General features: G+C 44.3%; 1 protein-coding gene across 4 annotated transcripts in view; it reads right to left on the reverse strand.

Moving 5' to 3' along the window:
• plagl2 (pleiomorphic adenoma gene-like 2) overlaps positions 1-15,519 on the reverse strand; it is a 67,574-nt gene that overhangs the window by 28,586 nt on the left and 23,469 nt on the right. Inside the window, exon 1 of one of the 4 annotated variants that reach the window (XM_061789469.1) lies at positions 394-703. The exons of the other annotated variants lie outside the window; for them this stretch is intronic. The gene's annotated coding sequence lies outside the window, so the exon portion shown is untranslated. Of the gene's footprint in view, positions 1-393; positions 704-15,519 lie in introns of those variants that run through there. 4 annotated transcript variants of the gene reach the window in all.

The following is a 15,519-nucleotide window of genomic DNA, read 5'->3' on the forward strand; positions in this document are numbered from 1 at the left end:
CTGATGGCTGGTATGGAGGGAGGAAGATGAGCGGGGACAATGACACAACAAGGAGAAATAAAATATGAGAATTAACAACATACCTTATGAAGAATTACGACAAAGACCTCAGCCAAACAGTAAAGTGAACGGAAGCAGAAAAGACCCAAATGCATGAAAGAGCCAAGCTGTTTGCAATCAAAAACAAATTTTAGGACGCTTTTTGAGGTGGCCTCGGCACTCTGCGTCATAGTGTAGTGGTGGGTTGCCAGCTTAGCAGCGTGCACGACTCAAGAAAATAATAAACGTCACACTCTCTTGGATATTGCTCATCTATTGTCATTCGTAGAAATATGAATTGGGAGTGAGGGTTTCCATTTGTAAGAGTTAAAAGTAATGAAGAGTTTTAATCACCTTTTTTTTTTTTCCAAATTTGGTGGCGTCTCCTGAAGCGACGGCGCCCTTAGCATCCACCTACTGTATATTGCCTAATGGGCGAGCCTACCCTGCGTAAATGCTTAAGATATCAGCGTATAATTTTACTAGGTACTATTCATAAATAATGTTCTAAATTTGTTGACAGCATTTGATTGGAAATTTAAAAAACACATGCTGTATTGCCATAACATCAAAAAATACATATAGACTAATGGTAAAGAACACAACAGACAATACTCTATTACAAAAATAATAAATAAAATTAGCCATGTGCCAATAAATCATGTCTTTGATTCTCATTTGCTCTGACATGCACTGTGAGCTGTAAGGTCTTATATAGACAGGTGTGTGGCTTTCCTAATCAAGTCCAATCAGTATAATCAAACACAGCTGGACTTCAAATGAAGGTGTAGAACCATCTCAAGGATGAGCAGAAGAAATGGACAACAGTTTTGCTTTTTTAATAAATCAGCAAAAATGTCAACAATTATGTTTGTTTTCTGTCAATATGGGGTGCTGTGTGTACATTAATGAGGAAAAAATGAACTTAAATGATTTTAACAAATGGCTGCAATATAACAAAGAGTGAAATATTTAAGGGGGTCTGAAAACTTTCCGTACTTTCCGTATATATATATATATATATATATATATATATAGTAACTGTGTTTATAGTGTGTTACTGCATGGGTATGTTTCATGCAGCATAAATTGTAATACATGTATATATTAGAAAGAGAATGATCACAAAAATCTATTGTGTGTAAATACTGAACACTAACAATGTGGCACCATTGCAGAAAAACATTGTTCCGAATCAGAATCAGCTTTATTGGCCACGTATGTTAGAAGAAACACAAGGAATTTGTCTCCGGTAGTTGGAGCCAATTCTAGTATAACAGCAAACAGCCACTATGATGAAATATAAAGTTAGGAAATGGAAAAAAAAAAAAAAGAAGTGGTCAGTCATTGACCAATGAAAGTGTACCACTTGTGTGGTGATACTGATATAATTTCAGTCCTGAAATTGCAGGTTTCTTGGGGACTGGGATGATGATGGATCGTTTGAGGCAGGATGGGATTTTACACAGTTCTAAAGATCTGTTGAAGATCTGTGTAAAAACCAGGGCGTGCTGGTCCGTTGTTGTACGTGCTTCTATTCTATACTGTACATGTGGGTTTGGTAGTAAGCAGTATGTTTCCATTGGAGGAAGCTCATTGTAGACGTCTATAGAAAAGAGCCTATTTCTGCTTTCAGGTAAGCTAATCAACTAGTATTGAGAAAATAATGATTCACAGCTGGTGTATGAGTACGATGTACAGTATCAAGTGGTGCATGACACCAGAATCCAGTTCAGATGATTCACCTCCCACTTTTTAATTATTTTAAAAAAAAATATAATTCAAGTTCACAGTAACTTACTTTTTTTCCCACAAGTTACTGTAAATTCAAGTAAAACACTGTTGCCAGTAAGTTACTGTAAAAACCATATGAAACGTCTAACAGTGTACACTTTGCTGGATAAGAGTTATCAAAAGAACTTACAATTCTGCAGAAGTCTGCCATTGTTGTGATGGTCATGATATATGCATAGGCTATACTAAACACTTCACACTGATTTTCGTGTTAAAACCTCCGCTTTGCGACCTGTTAACAAATACTCCAAATGCAGTTGCAGTTTAAAGAATGGGCCAAACTTGGGTTGAAAATGGTGATTTGATTTTGAAGCTCCAGTCTGTTTGAGATTGCTGCACCTAGCAATTGTCAATAGTTATTGTAATTGTTAATAATTTTTGGATCCTTTCCAATGAAACAAGTCGTCTGGTTAGGATTTCATAGCTGTGCTTTTTTTAAAATGCTGCACTTTGTTGCAAGTTGGTGGGGGATTTTCCATCAAAGCAAAGCTACAAAATTGTTTGCATGTGCTTTCAATTACAGTTTGCAATAGGCCAAAATTGCAATCGGCAGGTTAGACTTGACTAGAAAATTGGAGTGCAAGAATCTCAACATTACAGGCAACCACCATATGACTGAATAGGAACTTCCCACTGACTCCACACCAAACAAGAACATCATCAACATCAACAACGAAAACAAACAACAACACCAGGCAGACATGTTAACAACTACTCCACTGTGCTGCCTGTTATAACGTTACTGAATTCACAAAAGCCAACCTTTAAGGTCCCATCCCATCAAAATCCCAAATTTTCCACTGTTCCACAGGTCAAAATGAGTCCAAGACCAGATTGAAGTTTGACATCTATGCAATTTGTCTCTTGAATGCAGTAGCCTTTGAACACCAAAAGGCTTACAAAAACGGGTGGATTTGAAATCGCCGACACTGGGATGTAGTTATGCCAATTAAAGACCCAGTGAAGTCATTTTTGCATTTTTTTTTTTTTTTTTTTTAGTATATTAAATATGTTTGAAGGTAAATGCTAAAAACATGCAAAGACTGAGGAAAAAATAAGGACTAACTTGTTGAGATACTATAGCATTCAACAGTTTTTCACCATCTCAGTTGTTGTTTTTGGAGCAGGGCTAATAGCTAGCCCAATGGCCCATGTAAACTGGTGCGTACACTTTCTTGCATGAGTCTGCCCTCCGCCACTATACTGTATACCTACCAAGCACCCTTATTCCATGCAGTGGCCATTCAACATATTTGCCACTTACTTATTCATAATAACTTGGCCCAGTTCTAACACTACAGCGGGCAGTTAGCCATCAAACTATGCCTACAACTCGAAAACATACATCTTCCCTGAAGTGTTATGTGTTTTGTGTTAGTTGGGCTACAGTGTCTCTGCCGTGGTGTGCCCCCGCGCATGCATATGGCTTAATGCCATAAGCTTAATGGATATGGCATTAAGCTTTCACACACTGCTGGAAGGGTTTTGAGCCGTAGAGCGGCCGGCCGGCCGCCCCCAAGCCGTGGAAGTACAGGATATAAAAGCATATATGTGTTGTGTTTTGTAACAATACTTTACTATTTTTATAATGTATAACGTAACTGTGGATTAAATATTGAAGCTTGCTGTTATTGTTACCAAAATGTGAGAGATGAAAGCTGCGCGCCGGTTACGTTGAAGTGACTGACTGGGAGCGGAGCACCATCCCCTCAAAATAACCTCTTCTCTTTTATTTCACACGTCGCCTCCCCAGTGGGCTTGTGAGTCGTCAACTCTCAAGTCCACCCACGTTCCCTATTAGTAGGCGAACAATCCAACGCTTGGTGTATTCTGCTTCACATTGTAATACCCCATATCGAAGGATCCGTCACTATGAATGTTTGGCTGCCGAGATATCGCCAATGGCCGATCAGAACAAAGCTGTTTTCCATATTTAAACTAAGAATAACAGCGATCCAATCAGAGCGAAGTTTATTCACATATCAAATATTAATGATAAATCTGGCCGTTTCAACTTCCAGGCAAAAAAGACCAACTAGAATAGTTTGAAAAAGGGCATTCAGGCCAGTTTCAACCTAAATGATCTTGCAAACCCGATAAAAGGAACTCAGAAGTTTTTTTGTTTTTTTTAAAGTATTTGAATAGCATGGGACCTTTAAGCTTGACACTGTCATATACTGCCCTGCAGTTCCATTATAGTAGCCTGGAGGGCTCTTTGCGTCCTCTCTCCCCCCCCCCCCCCCCCCCCCCCCCCCCCCTCTCTTTTTTCAGCTCCTGTCTCCAATCAGCCTCATCACCACCGGTATTTAAGCCTGCCCGTTCCAGGAAATCCTCGCCAAAGTATGGCAGCCTCTCCTAGCGGTACCACGGCTCACCGTACTCAAGTAAGCCACTCAACTCCTCGGTCCCTTGTTAACTCTTGTGTCTCCTCGTTCCCAGTGTTCCTGACTAATGTCATTCCTGCTAGCCGCCTGTTCTGTCCACTGCCTGCCACGTGTCCATGTCGCCGCCTGCCAACACATCCAGGACCACCTCCATAACCTTTGCTCAATAAACTGTTCATCATTTTACATCAGCCTCCGCCTGCTCTTGGGTACAGCATGTAGCCAGTTTATTCTTCATTGCTCACTCATATTCAATCTCCAACCGTACAGTTATCCCACCGAACGTTTCAAAGTAGCATATGTGACTAAGCTCCTCTGCAGCAAAGCAGCAAAATGGTCCACTTCATTATGGCACAACTCCTTCCCAGTCCTCCTTTCGTTTGATTCCTTTTTTCTGCCAAACTCCGTAAGGTTTTCGATCACCCCGTTCCCCAAAGAAGCCACCCGTCGTCTCCTTACACTCACTCAGGGCGCTAAATCCGTCGCGGAATATTCCATCGACTTCCGTATCCTTGCTGGTGAATCCGGGTGGGATGACGCAGCCCTTTGGGGAATCTTTTCAAACAGTCTCTCCGAACAAATCGAAGACAAGCTTGTGGTCCGGGACGAGCCCTCCTCTCTTGAGGCTCTAATTGCCCTCGCCATCCGTCTGGATAACAGACTGCGAGAGAGAGCCCGTGAGAGAGGGCTATGCTCGCGTAAACACTCTCCCACTCTGAGCACCACGAAGTCAGCTTCTCACCCGCCTTCTGCACCGTCTTCCGCACTTTCGTCACTCCCCGTTGCATCCGATTAATCCATACAAATTGGTCAAACACGTTTAGATCCACAAGAACGTCAGCGTCGTGCCATCCAGCGGCTGTGCATCTACTGCGGTCAATCCTGTCACTTTATTTCTTCGTGCCCCCTCCGACCAGAAAGACCAAGTTCACCGCGTCCCAAGAGCGTCGCGGTGAGCCAAACCTGCGTTCCCTCGCGCATGACCGTTCCCGCTTGCATTATCATTTCTGCTCATAACACCCCGATTGATTCCAGTGCCGATGATAATTTTATTCACGAAGAAATAATTCACCAGCTCCAAATCCCTCTCCAACCACTTCCATCCTTGAAAAAAGTCACAGCCCTGGATGGCCAAGTAATTTCCCTGGTCACCCATCAAACCGTGCCCATCACTCTTATTATTTCAGGCAATCACCGCGAAAACATTTCGTTTTTTGTCATTGCTTCCCCTGAGACCCACTTAGTTCTTGGTATTGCCTGGCTCCAACTCCACAACCCCGCCATAGACTGGACTCGTTTATTCATCACCGGATGGAGTCCTCATTGCCATTCCCACTGTCTGCTCTCTGCCGTTCCACCCTCAGAAGACCCACCACCCTCTGCTGCCCCAGTGGACCTCTCCCAAATTCCAGAAGAATATCATGACCTCGCCCCAGTATTCAACAAGGACTTGGCCATCTCTCTTCCTCCCCCCCACCCCCCCACCACCTGTATGATTGCACCATAGACCTCTTGCCGGAAGCTTCACTTCCCACCAGCCAACTCTACAATCTCTCCCGTCCCGAAAAAAAGGCTATGGAGGATTACATCCGCGACTCCTTGGCTGCTGGCCTCATACGCCCCTCCTCGTCACCGGTCGGGGCTGGATTTTTTTCTGCCCATGCATCGACTACCCAGGACTCAATGCAATTAAAAATAAGTCACCGCTACCTCTGATCGACCAGTCCTTTGAACCCCTCTGCGAAGCCCATATCTTTACCAAATTGGACCTCCGAAACGCCTACCACCTCATCCGTATCCGAGTGGAAGACCGCCTTCAATACCCCTCTCGGACACTTAGAGTATCTGGTCATGCCATTCGGTTTAACCAACGCCCCTGCAGTTTTCCAAACATTAATTACTGACATCCTCCATGACACGCTCAACCAGTTTGTGTTTGTGTACCTCGATGACATCCTCATTTACTCCCACTCCCCCGAAGAACACCGCATCCATGTATGCCAAGTCCTGCTCCAGAGAAATGTGAATTCCACCTACCCTCAATGCATTTCCTCGGCTACATCATTGCAAAAGGACAACTAAACCGTACCCCGCCAAAATCCAAGCCATCATCAACTGGGCCATCCCCCCGACCCGCAAAGAACTGCAACGTTTCCTTGGATTTGCCCATTTCTAACGCCGATTCATCCGTAATTACAGCAAGGTCGGTATTTCCTTCACCAGTCTCACATCCACCAGCTCCCCTTTCAGTGGACGCCAGCAGCCTCACAAGCATTCAATAAACTCAAATGCCTGTTCACCACTGCTCCCATTCTGCGCCACCCTGACCCTTCCCTCCAGTTCGTGGTGGAGGTTGACGCCTCGGATGCCGGAGCTGGACCAGTCCTCTCGCAGCGAGATCCTACGACCCATAAACTTCACCCCTGTGCTTTTTTTCCCGTCGCCAGCAGAAAGAAATTATGACGTGGAAACCTCCACCTCCAGAGAGCCCAGGTGGTTTGGAAGGAGGTCTGGGCAGCCCTGAACCGGCCCGCGGCACCCAACAAGCGGCTTGCGGACCGTCATCGCTCCCCGACGTCCGAATACAAGGTGGGTCAATCAATCTGGCTTTCTTTCCACGACCTTCCCCTTGAAACAGAGTCCCGTAAACTCGCTCCACACTTCATTGGTCCTTTTACCATCACCAAAATCATTAATCCCACTTCCGTCCAGTTAAAACTGCCACAGTCCCTAAAGATTCATCCCACATTCCACGTCTCGTTGCTCACACTTGTCTCCACCTGCATAAAATATAACCGCAACAGTAATGCCTGACATAACAACATCACAGCAAAAAGCAATTGCATTTGTAATGTGTTTTTCCTTGCAGACATGTAATTATTGGACTCCAAAGTAAAGAATCGTAATTTTTCCAGGACCAAATATACAGTATGCAGCAATCCAAAGCTTAAAGTACAGAAACCCAAAGTGATACACTTGCTGTCAGATATTGTCAAAGTGAGACAGCAAAAGATGAAGTTATTTTGGGATAGATGCTATCAAGATGTTAAACTTGTTTGCTATTTAGCGATGCCAAAGTAAAAAACATAAAAAAGAAACTGCAGCACATCGAAGTGAGTCATTAACACACAAAAACCGCCCTTTCCTTATCATTGAATTGAATGACCGGGATGCCAGAGGGTGGTCTTCCACCTCACTACCTTGCCAACACGTCATTGTGTGAGTGTGTGGGGGGATGCAAGGAGCTGTGCTAGTCACAAAGAAAGCTTTAGGTTTCAAGATGGAGAGTCAAATAGTTTACAGATTGTTCAGCACACAGCCCAACGCTCTTTGGTCCACGGTTTTCCTCAGAACCTCCACAAACTTTTGTGTGGTGCAAAGCATGCAACCAAATATTATACAGCAGAAAGAAGTCAATTTTCTCTTGTTGGATGTAATACGTATATCATAGTATAATAATACATTTAAAGAAATATTTGCATTGATTGGATGATTGTGGCCTTACTCATGATCAATTGCCAAACGTGGGTAATTTGTGTATGTGAATGGACAGACAGATGTGCAATGGGACAAAAAAAGATGTGGTCCATACCGGTCCAATGAATCTGAGTCATTTCACCCAGTACACCAGATAACTCAAAAGATGCATACTGCTGTTCGGTTTGTGAAATACAGTGCATAATCCTTAAAATCAGTTGAAAAGGTTGGACAGATGACGAAAGTTTACCTACCAATCTCACCGTAGATCTTAGCTACCAAGCTTTGCCATATTAGGTTCATTCGAGAACTAAATTGTCCCTGTGTTACCAAAAACATGTATGTTAGGTTACCTGAAGAAACCTGAGCTGGAATCTCCCAGAGCAGTTTTACGAGTTTTGTAAAATTGTTCTGGGAGATGCCAGCTCCAGACAATTGTCCCAGTGCACTGAAATAACCCAGACACAAAGAAATGCAGAGTTGAAAGGAATTTTGTCATAGGTGATATGGCATTACTCTATCTGGTGAATGGCTCCAAGGTAGCCCTTAGATCACGGATGTCCACATGAAGACCGGGGGGTTGGCCATTATTTAGTGGCTTGAAATTTCTAGTCAACGAGATGACATGCCGACTTTACCACTTCGCAATGATGTTTATAGCATGAGATCGATGAATTGCCAATCATGTTTTGGCAACAGCACGGACAGACACCTCGCTGAAATTAACGGGTGGTGGGTCCGCGTGGAAAATTAGCAGCTGTGTCTAAAGCATGTGGCTATATCAAAAAATGAGACAGGTACCATGGTCACTTGCAAAATATGCAAGTCTACCCTCAAACATAACAAAAGAATAAGTGCTATGCACGCCCCTCTGAAAAGACATCCACTTTTAGATGCTGCATTTCAAGATGCAAAATCAGTCATTGCAATTTGTTTTAGGGTTGATAAATCACACTGCGTGTGCGAACGTTCAAAATGAACTATGAGGCAATTTATTGCATTTGACAGACACAATCCAAGGTGCTCCCAGTTACTGCAGTGGATCAGCATCCACATCGGCCCGTGTGTGACAAGCGTGCAGTGGACTTCTTATCAAACTGGATTATTTCTAATTCCTGTATTGTTTTTATATTGTGCAAAGTGGTGGTTATCATTGATAAAAAGGTCAGCTCGCGTTACAGTAATTGTATTGATGCCTCATATGCCCGTGTGTGACCGAGTGTGCAGTGGACTTACTAGTCATTGTATTTTATTTATTGATGTGACGCAAAGTGGCAATTATCATGAATAGATGACAAGGAACAGTTGCATTTAAGTATTTGTAGGACACACCTTTGTTGCACGATTGGTCATGCACCTCTGCCTGTGCATGACCAATCGTGCCAGGCCATGGCCCACCTCTTCTAAGTGTGCCATATAAGATGAACTGTACCGATCTTGAGTACACATCAGAGGACTCACCCTAGTCAAACATATTGGACTGAAGGTGTCAGGTGTGTAGGTGGAAATTGCCTTCGGTACAATGTAATATAACCACAACAGCAAAGGTGGGTGGTAACGTGCTACATTTGCTCTATTGCATTTACATAAGTAACTTTTTGGATAACGTCTTGTCAGAGTAGTTTTGATGCAACATACTTTTTACTTTTACTTGAGTATTTTTGAAGTTTTACTCCGTTACACTGACCTACATTCTGCTCGCTAAATTTATTCTATTATTTACCTATTATTGCTTGCACGATCTCTTCCTTTGGGTTTGTCAGGGAGACTTCAGCCACACGTGCTTTCACATGAGTCTGTTTCACCAATCCAACGTAACCACTAGTGATGTCTGACTCCATTTCACCAATCAAACAGAGCCAGGCAGTCACATGACCGCGCACAAAGGGCCAAATTCTCCTGCTGGTGCATAAGTCTGTATTTTACACACCTGCCTTGCACGCTGTCAAGGTGCGCCGATTCTCCTGTAAGGACTTCTGACACACCAACCGCGCTACCCGGCTAGTTTGTCTGTGACGGCTTGAGACGCATGACTCACTGAAGTCTGCAGGAGAGTGGAGTTCCCGGAATGTGGAGTTTTCCTGGGACATGTGAATGCCATTGAAATCCATTTGGGAAATATGTCATGCTTCAAATGTGAAATTAACTCCTGTAGTGGATGGAAGTTAATCGTCGCCAGTGAGACGTACACACACCGCTAATCTAAAAGGCTACGATGTAGGAGCATGTGTTTTTATTTTATGTATTCAATAAATCCATCCATCCATCCATCTATTTTCCAAAACCCACGCAGGCACAGAGAGAACATGAAAACTCCACACAGGGGAGACCGGATTTGAACCCAGGACCTCAGAATTGTGAGGCAGATGTGCCAACCAGTCATCCACCATTCCGCCTTCAATAAATCCAATAAAAGGAATTTAATCACAAATCGGAATACTGTACTCATGACTGAACTGCAGGGAGCCCGCCCACATCAATAGAAAAGTGAATGAACCAGCTTTTGTTCATCAGCATTGCCTAGTAACCATGCTGTCATCACTTATACGGATTCCTCAACTGACAATGATATACTTTAGATAACAAAAAGAAAATGATTCAAACTCTCACGCATCATTGCGCTATTAAGATGACTGCAATTGTGTCAGACTTGTGGTAGGGACACATTACGGCCATTGGGCAGTCTGTGAGTGGACCAGCTCCAGTATCTCGCCGGGCCACGTCAGGCGCGCCATCAATGGGGCTATTGGAGCACAGGAACAGTTAACTGAATCAAAACGCGCAATATGGAGTTTAACCTTCCTGGGGCGCTACCCTTACTACAACCTCTGGATTGCACATGAAAAAACGCGTTTCGTAAGTCTTACGGAGAATACGCGCTCGGACATGTCAGACATGAGAGGGAACGCCCACACTTCAGGGTTACTCCACCCAGAATGTGCAAATGCTAGAATTAAGTGCAGATTGGGCACAGTCAAAAAAGTGCAGAGCTACGTGCCACTTTTCACTTAAGCATACGGGAGAATACGGCCCAGTCTCTGTGGCCCCACACAGATGCCAAGTCTTCAAAGTGACTAATTTATGTGAAGACTGGAAGAAACAAGAGTGTAAATGTGCACATTCCTATTTTATAATTTTATCTATTTGTTTCATGCTCTGTTTTTTTTTTTTTTTTTTTTTTTTTAAATCAATGAATCAGAAGTTATTCAGCAGTTTTTTCATTGAATACTTTCTCTCACTTAAGTCATTATTAGATGGACTACTTCTTAATTTTACTTAAGTCATATTATTTTTTTAAGTATTTCTTTTTAAATACCCGTATACATGTAGACATAGGCCTGAGTCTGGTCATCTGAATCTGTCACTCTGTGTACCTCGTCTCTATGATTTTATTTATTTATTTATTATTAAACCTGTCCTGTTCAGCTGCATGGCCTTGCGGAATGGTGGATCTGTATGCCTTTGTGCTGGAACAGTTTTGTTGTGCAACAGGGGAGTTTGAAATACTTCCTCTGCTTAATTTATTTATTTATTTATTAATTAATCTGATGTTTATTGAAAATGCAGCCAGACAGAAAAGGACTTTAGGGGAAAGACAGGGGGACAGAGTGGACAAGGGGACTAGGGGTGAGAACCACAGCAGAACAATAGGACAGTCTAGATAGTTAAACACAAGTAACATTACAACTATGGTTTTGATTATAATTGTCCACATATATCTATCTAAATAATCTTTTTAACAGTGAAAAAAAAACTAAGTCAAAACAGAACCTTACAGTGCCTCCTCTGCCAAGTAGTATACTTCATTTTGCCCCAGTGGCTCCAGACACAATTAGTCAAACATCTGTTCCATACAATTGTCAGAATTCCAACCCATAAAATTTATCTTTTATGATACCGAACCAGAGTACCAGTGATGGCAAAGAGGAAAAAATGTGATCGTTCCCGGGTGCTCAGTTCTCAGTAATATGGCTAAATCAACAATAATAGTAGAAGAATCAGATCAGTGGTGGCCAGTCCTACCCGGGGGCCATTTGCGGCCTTCTGCATATTTTTGTTGCCCCCCACCCCACATATTTTAATAATAAAAATAAATGTTGAAAGCTTGCACACAATTTTTTTTAATTAAATAAAAATGTAACGAGTTGAACGTTATAACTTTGCTACTACATTATTTGGAAATATTTAGTTTAAAAGTGGCGGCACGGTGGGCGACTGGTTAGAGCATCAGCCTCACAGTTCCGAGGACCCGGGTTCAATCCCAGGCCCCGCCTGTGTGGAGTTTGCATGTTCTCCCCGTACCTGCGTGGGTTTTCTCCGGGCACTCCGGTTTCCTCCCACATCCCAAAAACATGCATTAATTGGAGACTCTAAATTGCCCGTAGGGATGACTGTGAGTGCGAATGGTTGTTTGTTTCTATGTGCTCTGCGATTGGCTGGCAACCAGTTCAGGGTGTACCCCGCCTCTCGCCCGAAGATAGCTGGAGCTGGGATAGGCTCCAGCACGCCCGCGACCCTAGTGAGGAGAAGCGGCTCAGAAAATGGATGGATGGATGGATAGTTTAAAAGAAAATGACATGGTGACATGATTTTTTAAAATCTAAAATAATTAATAAATGTGAACCTTACAAGATACCAGACTATTTTTTTCATTTAAAAAAAAAAAAAGGTTTAAACTTGAATGTTGTAAGAATACACAATTTTCAATTACAAAACTTCAGCATCACACCAACACTGATCCCTTTTTTTCACTTTTTCACCTTTTACGTACGGAAAGATTTCAGGCCCCTTTAAATTTGTACATCCATCCATCTTCTACCGCTTATCCGAGGTCGGGTCGCGGGGGCAGTAGCTTTAGCAGGGTCTCCCAGACTTCCCTTTTCCCAGCCACTTCATCCATCTCTTCCGAGGGGATCCTGAGGCGTTCCCAGGCCAGCCAAAGTATGTAGTCTCTCCAGCGTGTCCTGGGTCGTCCCCGGGGTCTCTTCCCGGTGGGATGTGCCCGGAACACCTCACCAGGGAGGCGTCCGGGAGGCATCCGAATCAGATGCCCCAGCCACCTCATCTGGCTCCTCTCGATGTGAAGGAGCAATGGCTCTACTCTGAGATCCTCCCGGATGACCGAGCTTCTCACCCTTTAAATTTGTCACTTTTTTATATTGCAGTCATTTGTTAAAATCATTTAAATACTTTTTTCCCTCATTAATGTACACACAACACCCCATATTGACAGAACAAAACGGAATTGTTGAAATTTTTGCTGATTTATTAAATAAGAAAAGCTGAAATATGACACAGCCATAAGTATTCAGACCCTTTGCTGTGGCACTCATATATTTAACTCGGGTGCTGTCCATTTCTTCTGGTCATCCTTGAGATGGTTCTACACCTTCACTGGAGTCCAGCTATGTTTGATTATACTGATTGGACATGATTAGGAAAGCCACACACCTGTCTATATAAGACCTTACAGCTCACAGTGCATGTCAGAGCAAATGAAAATCATGAGGTCAATGGAACTGCCTGAAGAGCTCTGAGACAGAATTGTGGCAAGGCACAGATCTGGCCAGGGTTACAAAAAAATGTCCGCTGCACTTCAGGTACCTAAGTGCACAGTGGCCTCCATAATCCTGAAATGGAAGACGTTTGGGACGACCAAAACCCTTCCTAGAGCTGGCCGTCCGGCCAAACTGAGCAATCGGGGGAGAAGAGCCATGGTGAGAGAGGTAAAGAAGAAACCAAAGATCACTGTGGCTAAACTCCAGAGATGCAGTCGGGAGATGGGAGAAAGGCTGCAGACTTTCTAGAAAGTCTGCAGCCTTTCATTAAACGCTGCTTTGTCAACAGGTTCCATAGCTACATCTCTTTACAATAGTGTGAGGTTGAGAAGTTCCGCCTAGATATAGTCGGACTCGCCTCCACACACTGCTTGGGCTCTGGTACCAGTCCTCTTGAGAGGGGTTGGACTCTCTTCCACTTTGGAGTTTCCCACGGTGAGAGGCGCCAAGCAGGTGTGGGTATACTTATTGCCCCCGCCGGGGACTCCAATGCTCACGTGGGCAACGCCAGTGAGACCTGGAAGGGCGTGATTAGGAGGAACGGCCCCCCCGATCAGAACCCTACTGGTGTTCTGTTATTGGACTTCTGTGCTCATCACGGATTGTCCATAACGAACACCTTGCTCAAGCATGGCACTTGGCACAAGGACACCCTAGGTTGCAGTTCGATGATCGACTCTGTGGTCGTGTCATCGGACTTGCGGCCGCATGTCTTGGACACTCGGGTGAAGAGAGGGGCGGAGCTGTCAACTGATCACCACCTGGTGGTGAGTTGGCTCCGATGGTGGGGGTAGATGCCGGTCAGACGTGGCAGGCCCAAACGTATTGTGAGGGTCTGCTGGGAACGTCTGGCAGAATCCCCTGTCAGAAGGAGTTTCAACTCCGACAGAATTTTGCTCATGTTCCGGGGGAGGCGGGGGACATCGAATCTGAGTGGACCATGTTCCGCGCCTTCATTGCTGAGGCGGCCGACCGGAGCTGTGGCCGTAAGGTGGTTGGTGCCTGTCGTGGCGACATTCCCCGAACCCGTTGGTGGACACCAACGGTGAGGGATGCTGTCAAGCTGAAGAAGGAGTGCTATCGGCCCTTTTTGGCCTGTGGGACTCCTGGGGCAGCTGATGGGTACCGGCTGGCCAAGCGGAATGCAGCTTTGGTGGTCGCTGAAGCAAAAACTTGGGCATGGGAGGAGTTCGGTGAGGCCATGGAGGAAGACCTCCGGACGGCTTCGAGGAAATTCTGGTCCACCATCTGACGTCTCAGGAGGGGGAAGCAGTGCACCATCAACACTGTGTATAGTGGGGATGGGGTGCTCCTAACCTCGACTCGGGACGTTGTGAGCCAGTGAGGAGAATACTTCGAAGACCTCCTGAATTCCACCGACACGCCTTCCCATGAGGGAGCAGAGTCTGGGTTCTCTGAGGCGGGCTCTCCTATCTCTGCGGTTGAGGTCACCGAGGTGGTTAAAAAGCTCCTCGGTGGCAGGGCCCCGGGAGTGGATGAGTAAACATTGAGTGCCGAGTGTTTAATATAAAACTGGACTACTAAATACTTTTTCACTGAAGTCTGGTCAAAGGCTGTATGTCTAATTTGTTAAGAAAACATTGCGGTTTTAGAGGAATATAACATCAGCCGTCACTTTTCTACCAAGCATGCTGATTATGCTAACAGCCAATCAACAAAGGAACTGATGGCTACAGCTCAGCGGTTAAAATTTTGGCAGACCTGGTAAGGTTGCATTTTGTTAAAGTGTAAAGTGCAGTTGTTTTTTGATAAGCCCTTTTCTATGACATCCAGTCGTAACGGAGATGGGAAAAGGAAGCGCGTTTACTTTGAGGCTCATAAAAGCGACCCTTGACTCGCCGCCACAAAAACTTTCTCCAACCAGCACGCCATTCTTGCCCCTCCCAAGCACCCGTGACCACAGCGTGATAACGGCACTTTCAGGGCAGAATTAGACCATCACAGGAAGTTTAGATAAACTTCAAAACTTCAAACATTTTTAAGCTCTTTTATACTGAGTTACATAATTTTGTACTGTACTGGGTATTTTTAGGTCACGAAAATCACATATAAACAATGAATTTTCAAATGTACTATTCAACTATAAAACTGCACATAATTATTATTTCCTGATTGAGATTGGTTCTCGTGGTTGAATTTTGCCCTGCAATTGGCTGGCGACCAGTTCAGGGTGTACCCCGCTTCTCGCCCGAAGATAGCTGGGCTAGACTCCAGCACGCCGGCGACCCTTGTGAGGATAAGCGGTA

This window comes from Phyllopteryx taeniolatus, chromosome 1 (genome assembly GCF_024500385.1).
Source record: "Phyllopteryx taeniolatus isolate TA_2022b chromosome 1, UOR_Ptae_1.2, whole genome shotgun sequence".
Lineage (NCBI taxonomy): Eukaryota > Metazoa > Chordata > Actinopteri > Syngnathiformes > Syngnathidae > Phyllopteryx > Phyllopteryx taeniolatus.